A 14,298-nucleotide genomic window follows, 5' to 3' on the forward strand; every position below is an offset into this window, starting at 1 on the left:
CAGGCTCTGTTTACAGCATCATGATGGTCGCATCCGTGTTTGGCGACATCGCGGTGAACGCACATTGGAAACGTGTATTCGTCATCGCCATACTGGCGCATCATCCGGCGTGATAGTAGCGGGTGCCACTGGTTACACGTTCTCGGTCACCTCTTGTTGGCAGTGACGACACTTTGAACAGTGGACGTTACATTTCGGATGTGTTACGACCCGTGACTCTATCCTTCATTCGATCCCTGCGAAACCCTACATTTCAGCAGGATAATGCACGACCGCATGTTGCATGTCCTGTACGGGCCTTTCTGGATACAGAAAATGTTCGACTGCTGCCCTGGCCAGCACATTCTCCAAATCTCTCACCAACTGAAAACGTCTGGTCAATGGTGGCCGAGCAACTGGCTCGTGACAATACGCCAGTCACTACTCTTGATGAACTGTGGTATCGTGTTGAAGCTGCATGGGCAGCTGTACCTGTACACGCCATCCAAGCTCTATTTGACTCAATGCCCAGGCGTATCAAGGCCGTTATTACGGCCAGAGGTGGTTGTTCTGGGTACTGATTTCTCATGATCTATGCACCCAAATTGCGTGAATATGTAATCACATGTCAGTTCTAGTATAATATATTTGTCCAATGAATACCCGTTTATCATCTGCATTTCTTCTTCTGGTAGCAATTTTAATGCCCAGTAGTGTAGCTTTGTACACATACACTCCACTGGCCACCATGTAAATGATTACATTTATAATTCCTTGTGACAGGTAGAACGGCCATAAGAATGCATTAACGTTGTTTATGTATCATGTTGTTACCAGGCCAGGTAGGATTCGTAACATGTGTGAACAGCATTGAATGTAGAGTGAATTCTGTGAAGGACACGGAGATGCTCTGTACTCGTACACCAATTTGCTGCGGAATTCTTTAACATGTTCTGAGTTCGCATATAATAAACTTTCTTGACACATAAAACCTTATGTCCACAAATCAGAACCGATTTAAAACGCATCGCTCATGCGAATCTCAGCTTTCCCTTTTTCATACGATATGCTGCAGACCTTAGATGGGCGACAACAGGCAGATTCCGTATATCTAGTTTCCCGGAAAGCGTTTGACATGGTGCCCCATTGCAGAATTCTGACGAAGATCCGAGCATACGGATTCTTGTCCCAGGCATGTGAGTGGCTCGAAGAATGCAGTACCTTTTCCTCGACAACGAGCGTTCACCAGAGACAAAGACATCATCGGGAGTGCCCAGTGAAGTGTAATAGCACTCCGTCTTCAGGCCACAAGTGGCCCATCGGGACCATCCGACCGCCGTGTCATCCTCAGTTGAGGATGAAGATAGGAGGGGCGTGTGGTCAGCAAACCGCTCTCCCGATCGTTATGATGGTTTTCTTTGACCGGAGCCGATACTGTTCGGTCGAGTAGCTCCTCAATTGGCGTCACGAGGCTGAGTGCACCCCGAAAAATGGCAACAGCGCATGGCGGCTTGATGGTCACCCATCCAAGTGCCGGCCATGCCCGACAGCGCTTAACTTCGGTGATCCACGGGAACCGGTGTATTCACTGCGGCAAGGCCGTTGCCGAAGTGTAATAGGACCGCTATTATTCTCTGTATACATATATGATCTAACAGACAAGGTGAACAGCAATTTATGGCTGTTTGTTGATAACGCTATGATGAACGGGAAGGTTTCGTCGTTGTATGACTATAGGAAGCTACAAGATGACTGACACAGAATTTCTAGTATGTGTGATGAAAGAGCCTGCTTTAGACATAGAAAAATGCAAGTTAATGCGATTGATCAGGGAAAACAATTCTCAAACGTTCGAATACAGTATTAGCAGCGTGAAGCGTGACAGACTGACATCGAGTAAATGTCTACTCGTAACGTTGCAAAGCGATAGGAAGTGGAATGAACTCGTCGGGTTGGTAGAGGGGAAGGCGAATACTCGACTTCGTTTTATTGAGAGAATTTTTGGAAAATCTAACTCAGCTATAAATGAGACGGAGTATATATTGCTAGTGCCAGCCATTCTTGAGTACTTCTCAAGTGTTTGGGATACCCCCCAAGGTCGACTTAAAGGAACGAAGCAGTTCAAAGGCGTGCTGCTAGATTTGTATTACGGAGGTGTTTCATGAACTCAAATGAGAATCGTTGGAAGGAAGACGAAGTGCTCTTGTCGTGAGGCGCTATTGCAAAGATTCAGAGAACAGGCATTTGGGGCCGACTGCACATCAGTTCTGTTGCCGCCAGCGTACATTTGTGTAAGGAATAAGAAGATAATACGAGAGAAATTAGGGCTCGTGCGGACTCTTACAGGCAGTCATTCTTCCCTCGCTGTATCTGCGAGTCGAACAAGAAAGGGAACGACTGATAGTGGTACATGGTACCCTTCAGTGGTATGTGGTACCCTCCACCATGCGATGTATGTATATATGTATGTATGTAGAATTAGAAGATGAAGAAGTGATCATAAGGTGTGCATTTCAGAGCTCATATTTACTGAACATATTTTTTCGTTTTGGTCTATACTACCATGTCTGTAAGTTGCCAGCTTACAATCTAATCGACAAGAGTACCACCCCATGTACAGTATTCCACTGGCAGAGGTATAATTACGATTTCTGCTTGTAACTTTCAACTCGGTCCCTCGCTCCCTTATCTCAAATGATACATATACCCTTCTCCAACAACCCCGATAGTTTTTAACGTCATCACGGAATCACCATGTATATACACTTGATTAATTTTGTTGTGTGTGTCTTTCCGATCACCCTGTAGCGTTTCACAGTAAGAATTCTGCAGCTACGTATTCCTAATAGTGGTCAATGTCCATTAATAATGGGTGTTGCATGATGTGAACTTGTTTCTTCATGCAGTGAGTGTTACTACAATATTGTTGTTTGTGATTATGGTGAGATGACCACTTTATTGCTTTGAAAAGGTCTTAATAGCATTATGTATGGAATAGGTACTTGCAGATGAGGTCAGTCGTTTTGGACGCGCCGGCCAATGAACAAGAGCATCCATTCAATGTTTATCCACATCTCTATCAAGTTCACGTAGCCGCTGTCGAATGGAATCTTTTTGCAGAGGTTATTTTATCAAAATAACTCTTAGAATTTAAAGCAGGATGCTTTGTGAGAACCTTTTGATTCCCTTTGTATACCACCTCACGTGTTTGCATAGATACTGAGGTGAGAAAAGTCATGGTATAGCGATATGCACATCTACAGATAGCGGTATTATCGATTATACAAAAGGACGGTGCATTTGTGCTCAAGTTATTTATATGAAAAGTTCAAAATGGCTCTGAGCACTATGGGACTCAACTGCTGTGGTCATAAGTCCCCTAGAACTTAGTACTACTTAAACCTAACTAACCTAAGGACATCACACACATCCATGCCCGAGGCAGGATTCGAACCTGCGACCGTCGCGGTCGTGCGGTTCCAGACTGTAGCGCCTTTAACCGCTCGGCCACTTCGGCCGGCATATGAAAAGTTTTCCGATGTGATTATGGCTGCACGAAGGGAATTAACAGAGTTTGAACGTGGAATGGTAGCTGGAGCTAGACGCATGGCACACTCAGTTTCGGAAATCGTTAGAGAATTCAGTGTTCCGAGGTTCATAGTGTCAAGAGTGTGCCGAGAATACAAATTTCAGGCGTTACCTCTCACCACGGACAATCCAGAGGTCGACGGTCTTCGCTTAACGATCGAGAGCAGCGGCGTTTGCGTTGAGTTGGCAGTACTAACAGACAAGCAACACTGCACGAATCAACTGCAGAAATCAACGTGGTACGTGCCGTCCGTTATCCGTTAGGTCAGTGCGGCGAAATCTGTGGTAATGGATTGTGGCAGCAAACGACCGATGTGAGTGCCTTTACTATCAGCACATCACCTGCTGGGGTCGTGACCACGTTGGTTGGGCCCTAGACGACTGAAAAACCGTGGCCTGGCCAGTTGAGTCCGATTTCAGTTGGTAGCAGCTGATGGTAGGATTCAAGTGTGGCACAGAACCCAAGAAACAATGGATCCAAGTTGTCAACAAGACACTGTGGAAGCTGGTGGCGGCTCGATAACTGTGTGGGCTGTGTTTACATGGAATGGTCTGGTTTCTCTGGTTCAAAAATGGTTCAAATGGCTCTGAGCACTATGCGACTTAGCTTCTGAGGACATCAGTCGCCTAGAACTTAGTACTAATAAAACCTAACTAACATAAGGACATCACACACATCCATGCCCGAGGCAGGATTCGAGCCTGCGACCGTAGCGGTCGCTCGGTTCCAGACTGTAGCACCTAGAGCCGCAAGGCCACAACGGGCGGCTCTCTGGTTCAACTGAACCGATAATTGATTGGAAGTGGTTATGTTCGACTACTTGGCTACCATCTGGAACCATTCATGGAGTTCATGTTCCCAGCAACGATGTCATGTCACCGATCCATAATTGTTCGCGATTGGTTTGAAGAACATTCTCGACATTTCGAGAGAATGATTTGGTGACCCAGATCGCCCTAAATGAATTTCATCGAACATTTATGGGATATAACCGAGAGGTCAGTTCGTGCGCAACATCCTGCACCGGTAACGCTTTCACAATTATGGACGGCTATAGAGCCAGCATGGCTCAATATTTCTACAGGGGACTTCCAGCGACGTTTTGATTCCATCCCACGTCGAGTTGTTGCACTATGGCAGGCAAAAGGAGGTCCGACACGATATTAGGAGGAATCCAAAAAACTGTTCAAATGGGTGTGAAACCTTATGGGACTTAACTGCTAAGGTCATCAGTTCCTAAGCTTACACACTACTTAACATAAATTATCCTAAGGACAAACACACACACTCATGCCCGAGAGAGAACTCGAACCTCCGCCAGGACCAGCCGCACAGTCCGCGACTGCAGCGCTTTAGACCGCTTTTTTTTTTTTTAATCTCATTTTGTTCGACTTCGTTCTTTGTGTCTGCTCGGGGCGGATGTCGAATGACACCTGTTTCAGTTCGTCGTTGATCCATTAAATTCGTTTTTTATGTTACAGAGAGCAGCTAACCCTCTGACCGAACACGCTGAGTTACCGTGCCGGCAAGACCGCTCGGCTAATCTCGCGCGATAGGAGGAATCCCACGACTTTCGCCACCTCAATGTAAGTGTCAACAGAAACTTATTTCTGTGATACTTTTTCGAACAGGTTCTGAAGAGAGGAAGTGAATTCCCCAATAAAAACATTGTGTGTTATTAAAAAAAGTAGCACTGCTGTTCGTATATTTGCAACAAACAAAGTCACAATAAAGGCAGTTAGGGCGGTTGATGTCCCCCTGGTAGCTAACGAACCTTCGTTTGCTACATTTTTTATTTTGTATGTGGACAAAAATTTATTTCGGGTGCCACAATGACTGGGACTACATGTATATCAGAAGAGAAATTCTCGTTGTAGATGATGGTTTATTACTATTGGACACGTTAAACTGAATAGGTTAGGTTTTCTGAGCAACTAACAACACAGAAAATGTAACAATCTTTCAATACATTGTTGCATTTACCAAAAGTAGAGAGAGAGCATATTCTGTGAGCAGGTACATGAGCCAGGTTCAACAGCACAGTTTAAAAGATTTTTACTGCGATGGAGGCTTCACAGACTTCCAGCTAATTCGCTTCTTGCTTGCAGATCGCAGGAACGTATCATATGCCCACTGTAACCATCACTCAACAATTCTGTTTCTACATCTATAATACGTTGTTTTGTTGTTGTTGTGGTCTTCCGTCTAGAGACTGGTTTGATACAGCTCTCCATGATGCACTACCCTGTGCAAGCTTCTTCATCTCCGAGTAACTATTGCAACCTACATCCTTCTGAATATGCTCAGTGTATTCATCTCTTGGTCTCCCTCTACAGCTTTTACTCTCCACACTTCCCTCCTGATCCCTTGATGCCTCAGAATGTGTCCTAACAACCGACCCCTTCTTCTAGTCAAATTGGGCCACAAACTCCTCTTCTCCCCAATTCTATCCAGTACCTCCTCATTAGTTACGTGATCTACCCACCTAATTATCAGCATTCTTCTGTAGCACCACATTTCGAAAGCTTCTATTCTCTTCTTGACTAAACTATTTATTGCCCATGTTTCACTTCCATACATGGCTACACTCCATACAAATACTTTAAGAAAAGACTTCCTGACATTTAAATCTAAATTCGATGTTAACAAGTTTCTCTTTTTCAGAAACGGTTTCCTTGCCATTGCCAGTCTACATTTTATTTCCTCTCTACTTCGACAATCATCAGTTGTTTTGATCCCCAAATAGTAAAACTCATCTTCTACCTTAAGTGTCTCATTTCCTAATCTAATTCCCTCAGCGTCACCCGACCTAATTCGACTACATTCCATTATCCTCGTTTTGCTTTTGTTGATGTTCATCTTATATCCTCCTTTCAAGACACTATCCATTCCGTTCAACTGCTCTTCCAAGTCTTTTGCTGTCTCTGACAGAATTACAATGTCATCGGCGAACCTCAAAGTTTTTATTTCTTCTCCATGGATTTTAATACCTACTCCGAATTTTTCTTTTGTTTCCTTTACTGCTTGCACAATATATAGATTGAATGACATCGGGGAGAGGCTACAATCCTGTCTCACTCCATTCCCAACCATTGCTTCCCTTTCATGCTCCTTTACTCTTATAACTGCCATCTGATGTCCGTACAAATTGTAAATAGCCATTCGCTTTCTGTATTTTACACTGCTACCTTCAGAATTTGAAAGAGAGTATTCGAGTCAGCATTGTTAAAAGCTTTCTCTAAGTTTACAAATGCTAGAAACGTAGGTTTGCCTCTCCTTAATCTGTCTTCTAAGATAAGTCGTAGGGTCAGTATTGTCTTGCGTGTTCCAACATTTCTACGGAGTCCAAACTGATCTTCCGCGAGGTCGCCTTCTGTTAAGAATTTGTGTTAGTATTTTGCAGCCGTATCTTATGTACATCTATTTAAAGTACATGGTTCAGAGTTGTTCTTATCAACATGTCTTATCGTTTCTTCCCTTTCATTTTACGAATGGCATTTGCGAAGAATTAGCACATAATTATCTGCTCCAGCAGTTACTGTTCTAGACGTCACACTCGATACGGGAGTTGAATGTACGGGTTATGAAATATTAAAAAAATTCAAAAAATGATGTAGATTTTCGTGATTTGCGAGATGCCTTTCTAAAAGTGTCTGCAAATTGTAGTTTTTCAGAGTTTCTCTTACATAATCGTCTGAGGCTAACAAAATTGTGACATCGCAGTCTCACAGTATTCAGTAACAAGCAGTAAAAGTACTATGTAAAAAATAGCTTGTCGTCTACGTCTGTACTCCGTGAATCAATACAACGTGTTCACCGATAGTTATTTCATTCTGTATCAAATATAACTGCTTGCTCTAGTTCGATTTAAGGGTCAAGTCTTGGAAGAGTGATTGTTTCCACCCCTCTATGTGAACTTTTATTAGACTAATTCTATCGTCATGAGTTCTACACGATAGGTACATAATGTTCTTAAACTTTTCTAATAAGATTTCAGTGAGATAAATGAGATCTTTTTTCTAGTGTCTAAGAATTAAGATCAAACAAGCCTGTCGCCACTCCCACTGCCCTTTTATTATTTCGTCGGGGGCCCATGTTACTACGATCTCGTATGGATGCAATTCATTGTAGCAGTCGTCTAGTATGTGTAGTACTTTTCTTTTGAAAACAGTCACTTTAGTAAAGAAATAGCAATTTTGCAATATCCTATCAATGAATCAAAGCGTGCCCATTGCTTTATTTGCCGGTTGGGCCTGTGTGACAGAGCTACCCCAAGCTACGCCAAGATATTTGTTCGACGTGACTGAATTCAGTCTTAACCGTACAGCTAGAGACTTATACATTTAATTCATTTTTCTGTATCTACTGCTAGTTGCCAGACTTTGGAACACACTAATATGTTTTCAAGGGCTGATACGATATTACTAGAACTTTTATCTGATCACACTTCATTTTAATATGTGCCTGTCCAAAAAAAATCTTGGACTATAGTTAATGCCATACGCTGAATCGCTAAAATATAACCAGAACAAAAATGGGCTATCTCTCATCCCTGTCATGCTTTAGAAATTAGTTCTGTGTCTGTAACTAACGCTACATCAATGGAAAGGTGTTGGGATTTTTGACTATCAAGAATCTCCCACTATAGTAACCAAAAATAAGTTGGTTATTTTGTATTATTTACGTCCTTAAGTAGGCATAGGTGTGCAATCTGATCTAAAACTTCTCTGAAATTGTCAATGACTCGGTGTACCTGTTCATGTTCCGAGGAATGAGAGAAATAAATAGTTGAGTTAAGAAACGAACAGTCCGAACATTTTCCCATTTTGTTGAAGGAGAACGTGGAAAAAAATTCGATGCCATGTTCTGATGATAAATTTAGTGTGTTTAACGTTCCGTTGGGCCCGCAGAATAGTATACTCTTACTAATTGTAAGACATAATGAGAACGAAAACTCCAAAACTGGCTGTAATAAGGTGGTATATTTAATATTTTACACGACAGGACCGTTTCTGCTTAATTGCCATTATCAAGTGACATGCGAAAATGACATTGGTCAGATTATCTATGCGTAAATCGTGAGTGTTTTGTGTTTACCTTTGTATTGGTTCTTACGTCTAAATGTAAGTGACGACCATATTGCGTCTATAGTAAATTTTTATGTCTTGTCGTGGTTATGTATAGTATTTTTTGTAGTTTCAAAACGTAAAAAAATACATTTTTGACAGGTGTTTTACCGTCCAGTATTTTGACAGTTCCTTACTACGATGCTATTTGTTTACAAAGCATATACAGCTTACCATAGATGATGTTACAATTCATTGTTTTTATTTTTCTTTGAGTTTTATCTGCGGTCTGTGTATGTTTTGTTTTGCATATGACTATTCATTTTCGTATACTATTATATCAATAAAGTTTTCGAGATAGTATTTTTGTTTAAAGTCTGTGTGTTCATTTAGAATTTCGTGTGATATATTCTTATTTGAATATATATTTCCAGTTCTTCCATAATGTTCATAGTAAGTGCTTTCGGTATTCTGTGTAATATTTCTAACGCTGTTTCAATTTTCTCGGCTTTGCGGCGTTGAGTTTTCAAATATAAATAGAAACTTGACGGACTACTATCACTGTTTTTAGTGTGTTCTTAAATCTGGTGTTAAAATAATTGACCCAGCATCCGCAACGCGTATTGTAAACTTAGAACATGAATTTTTTCTTTGGCAGTCGGTCCATTCATGCTTCCGGCGTATCTGTGTCCGTCGAAATAGTGACCGTAATCATTTCCTGTCTTGATTTTAATTTTCGTACGCACGAAAGAAATTCTATCGCTTTATTTATTACTCTTATTTCCACAAAATAAATTCATTTTCCTCAAAAGACGAAGGTGGGAAAAAATATAAAGAAATTGATAGCGAATCTTTTCTCCCTTTATGAGAAATGGCAGCCAGGTTTGAGTGGCATTCCTTTCCGATACGCATTGGCTTTCCGGAATTTCTCTTTCTGTCGGATCAGGACGTGGGCGCGTCTAAAAAGCTGGCGTGTCACCCGCGTCGCCACTTGAGCGGCCACTGGCGTCATTTATATAAGGCCAAGACTTATTGGTCCAGCATACGTCATCGATCGTAGCGTCACAGCGAAATAGCAGATGATAAATGCCCGCTGCGTCGGTTGATAGATAGCCCCAACGCAGCGGCGGCGTCACCCTTGCGGCATATTAAATTTCACTTTTCGGGAAATACTACACCCAGTTCAAGCAGCGATGGACCCTCTTCAAATACATACAACTGCTTTAATCCAACAGAATTATTTTACTTTTCAGCGAGAGCGGTCTCGAGAAAAATAAAAGCAGAAGGAATAATAGATGAAATAAATTTAAGCGTTTGTAATTTAAGGCCATTTGTCTGTGACTGCGCGTCACACAAGTGGCACAAGTCCAAAAAAGGCAATTTTCAGTTTTTGTCTTAAAAAAATATGTATGAAGTGCCCTAACGTGCACGATATTCGCAACATCTCGATCTCACAATTTGTCCTCTTCGGGGCAGATGTGTCAGTTTTGCTGTAGGCTACTTCATAATGCGCCACTGCAAGAACAGTGTCACTTCAGGGTTGCTATGGGCAGGGGTGCATGGACCATTCGCGGACAGTGGCACTTTCTGAGTTGTAAAACTTTTCATGTATTGGGTAAGCTAATATAACTGATTATTACAATGTCTGTGCTTATACAATGTATGCCATGTTAGTGTCCTTCACATGTGCACGCATGTCTGAAGGAACAGACACTGTTTTGACAATTAAGGCTGTCGTAAATATGACAAAATTCCGTGCGCTACAGAGTAAAAGGGAAAAAAAAGATACACATTTCTTCTACAAAGGAAGTTCATACTGAATTCCTTTTCTCTGGGATAAGTATTCCTATGTTATATAAGCCCATTTTTGATTTTGTGTTTTCGTAGATGGTCTTGCTTAAATTGTACCTAATTGATGTTCGTTATTAAGTTGTATTAATTTTCATAAATTAAAATTTTGCGTGTTATATTTTCCTGATACAAAAATTTCAATTTCTTTTCCATTTTTTGTTTTAATTTAAGTACTAATTTTGTCTGATGGAGGTTCGAATGTCGTATTGGATATATATGATTCGTCAGTATTTGATGTGATTTACGAAATATATCCAGCGGTAATGTTATATATATACACAGGGTGAGTCACCTAACATTACCGCTGGATATATTTCGTAAACCACATCAAATACTGACGAATCGATTCCACAGACCGAACTTGAGGAGAGGGGCTAGTGTAACTGGTTAATATAAACCATAAAAAAATGCACGGAAGTATGTTTTTTTAACACAAACCTACGTTTTTTTAAATGGAACCCCGTTAGTTTTGTTAGCACATCTGAACATGTAAACAAATACGTAATCAGTACCGTTTGTTGCATTGTAAAATGTTAATTATATCCGGAGATATTGTAACCTAAAGTTGACGCTTGAGCACCACTCCTCCGCTGTTCGATCGTGTGTATCGGAGAGCACCGAATTACGTAGGGATCCAAAGGGTGATGGATCTTAGGTACAGAACAGACTGGAACAGCACATTACGTCCACATGCTAACACCTTTTTATTAATCTTTTTCACTGACGCACATGCACATTACCATGAGGGGTGAGGTACACGTACACACGTGGATTTCGTTTTCAGTTACGGAGTGGAATAGAGTGTGTCCTGACATGCCAGGCCAATAGATGTTCAATGTGGTGGCCATCATTTGCTGCACACAATTGCAATCTCTGGCGTAATGAATGTCGTACACGCCGCAGTACATCTGGTGTAATGTCGCCGCAGGCTGCCACAATACGTTGTTTCATATCCTCTGGGGTTGTAGGCACATCACGGTACACATTCTCCTTTAACGTACCCCACAGAAAGAAGTCCAGAGGTGTAAGATCAGGAGAACGGGCTGGCCAATTTATGCGTCCTCCACGTCCTATGAAACGCCCGTCGAACATCCTGTCAAGGGTCAGCCTAGTGTTAAAATAGGAATGTGCAGGTGCACCATCATGATGATACCACATACGTCGACGCGTTTCCAGTGGGACATTTTCGAGCAACGTTGGCAGATCATTCTGTAGAAACGCGATGTATGTTGCAGCTGTTTGGACCCCTGCAATGAAGTGAGGACCAATGAGGTGGTCGCCAATGATTCCGCACCATACATTTACAGTCCACGGTCGCTGTCGCTCTACCTGTCTGAGCCAGCGAGGCTTGTACACGGAGCAGTAATGCATATTCCGTAGATTCACTGTCCCGTGGTTTGTGAAACCCGCTTCATCGGTACACAGGTAGAACTGCAACGCATTCTCTGTTAATGCCCATTGACAGAATTGCACTCGATGATTAAAGTCATCACCCTGTAATTGCTGATGTAGCGACACACGAAACGGGTGAAAGCGGTGACGATGCAGTATGAGCATGACACTGCTCGCCGACCGTGGCCCGTGTTTGTTACAACACGCAACTGAACGTCGGAGGTTTCAAGCGTCAACTTTACGTTACAATATCTCCGGATGTAATTAACATTTTACAATGCAACAAACGGCACTGATTACATATTTGTTTACATGTTCAGATGTGCTAACAAAACTAACGGGGTTCCATTTAAAAAAACGTAGGTTTGTGTTACAAAACATACTTCCGTGCATTTTTTTATGGTTTATATTAACCAATTACACTAGCCCCTCTCCTCACGTTCGGTCTGTGGAATCGATTCGTCAGTATTTGATGTGGTTTACGAAATATATCCAGCGGTAATGTTACGTGATTCACCCTGTATATATATATATATATATATATATATATATATATATATATATATATATATATATATAACATTACCGCTGGATATATTTCGTAAACCACATCAAATACTGACGAATCATATATATATATATATATATATATATATATATATATATATATATCCAATACGACATTCGAACCTCCATCAGACAAAATTAGTACTTAAATTAAAACAAAAAACGGAAAAGAAATTGAAATTTTTGTATCAGGAAAATATAACACGCAAAATTTTAATTTATGAAAATTAATACAACTTAATAACGAACATCAATTAGGTACAATTTAAGCAAGACCATCTACGAAAACACAGAATCAAAAATGGGCTTATATAACATAGGAATACTTATCCCAGAGAAAAGGAATTCAGTATGAACTTCCTTTGTAGAAGAAATGTGTATATATTTCAGTATAAATGTATGTCGTATTGGATATAATATATATATGTGTATTTCAGTATACGTTTTATAGAATTCTTTAATTCGATTTATCTCAAGTAGTACGTTTTCGAGTTGTATCACTGTTCTTTCCAAGGTGGGATATTATCGGAAGCACCCGTACAGCACAATCGCAGAATTCGGCTACATTAACTGCTTTGCGCTTCGAGCGTATCCCGCTAATAGTGGCTGACAGACGTGGATTGCAGACATGGATGATAGAGGATGTTGTGGCGGTCCCCTGTTGATATGTATGTTAGCGTATGTGGTTTAGAAATCTACACGACGCAGTTTGAAGTACGTGGTCTGAAAGCGCTGTTACATGAAATGCTTGAAGGATCGTGTCACGCTTCAGTGATAGATATCAATATGTGGCAGACGAGAAGCGGCTTGAGCAAATATTGACTTAGTTTATAAACGACTGTGACGATCGTCGAATGTGTGACGACCATGATCGTCACCGATCGTCTTGGTCACAGTGTGTGGTGTTGTATCAGCGCTCAATATCGGACCTCCCCTTCTCCCCTCCCCAAAGCGAACCATGTCTTCGACTACAGCAAAGCAGCAGTACGGAGTTTGCTTCAAAATGTGTCAAAAGATTGAGTAACAGTCTCCAGCAACAGTTTCTTTACTAAGTGGACTGGACAGCACACAAAGTGTGTCTTCATCGAGTGGAAAGAAAAGAAGATTCCCGGTGAAGATGAAGTACATAATGATCCCACCTGCCACTAAGGGCATGGTGACTGTGTTTTTAGGAAAACAGAGCCACTCTGTTACTGGACCTCTTTCCCGAAGAGACAGTGAATATTCAGAAATAAGCCTTCTGTGATAACTGAACAGTTAAATATATGACTGTCGTGTGATTTCCAGTGCAGTGGAAGCCAGTGCGGCAGCTTGTGTGTCACTTTCAGTCTTTTTCGGTCAAGCAGCTTCTTATTAGCCTTCGCTGGGAACCGAATTCGTAACCTCTGTGCAGGAGCCAGCGGCGTTAACCGCTAGACAACGAACGAGGAAATTGAATAAGTTAAAAGTGCATGTGTCGGGTGGAAAATACTACCTGGGCACTGATACGGCAGCAACGACTAACAACAGGGCCGCGTCTACTCGTCATCACCGATTACATTCAAATTTGTAGCATATGCAGGGTTTGGCCAGAAATGATAGTGATAACAATGGGAGCTCCAGACAGTTCAAAATGATTCAAATGGCTCTAAGCACTTAACATCTGAGGTCATCAGCCCCCTAGACTTAGAACTACTAAAATCTAAGTAACCTAGGGACATTACACACATCGATGCCCGAGGCAGGATTCGAACCCGCGACCGTAGCTGCAGCGCGGTTCCGGACTGAAGCCCCTAGAAGCCCTTTGCCACAGCAGCCGGCCTCCAGACGATAAAGCGTTTAGAAATAAGTGATATTAATGTTGACAATCGCTTT

Source organism: Schistocerca americana, chromosome X, assembly GCF_021461395.2.
Source record: "Schistocerca americana isolate TAMUIC-IGC-003095 chromosome X, iqSchAmer2.1, whole genome shotgun sequence".
Lineage (NCBI taxonomy): Eukaryota > Metazoa > Arthropoda > Insecta > Orthoptera > Acrididae > Schistocerca > Schistocerca americana.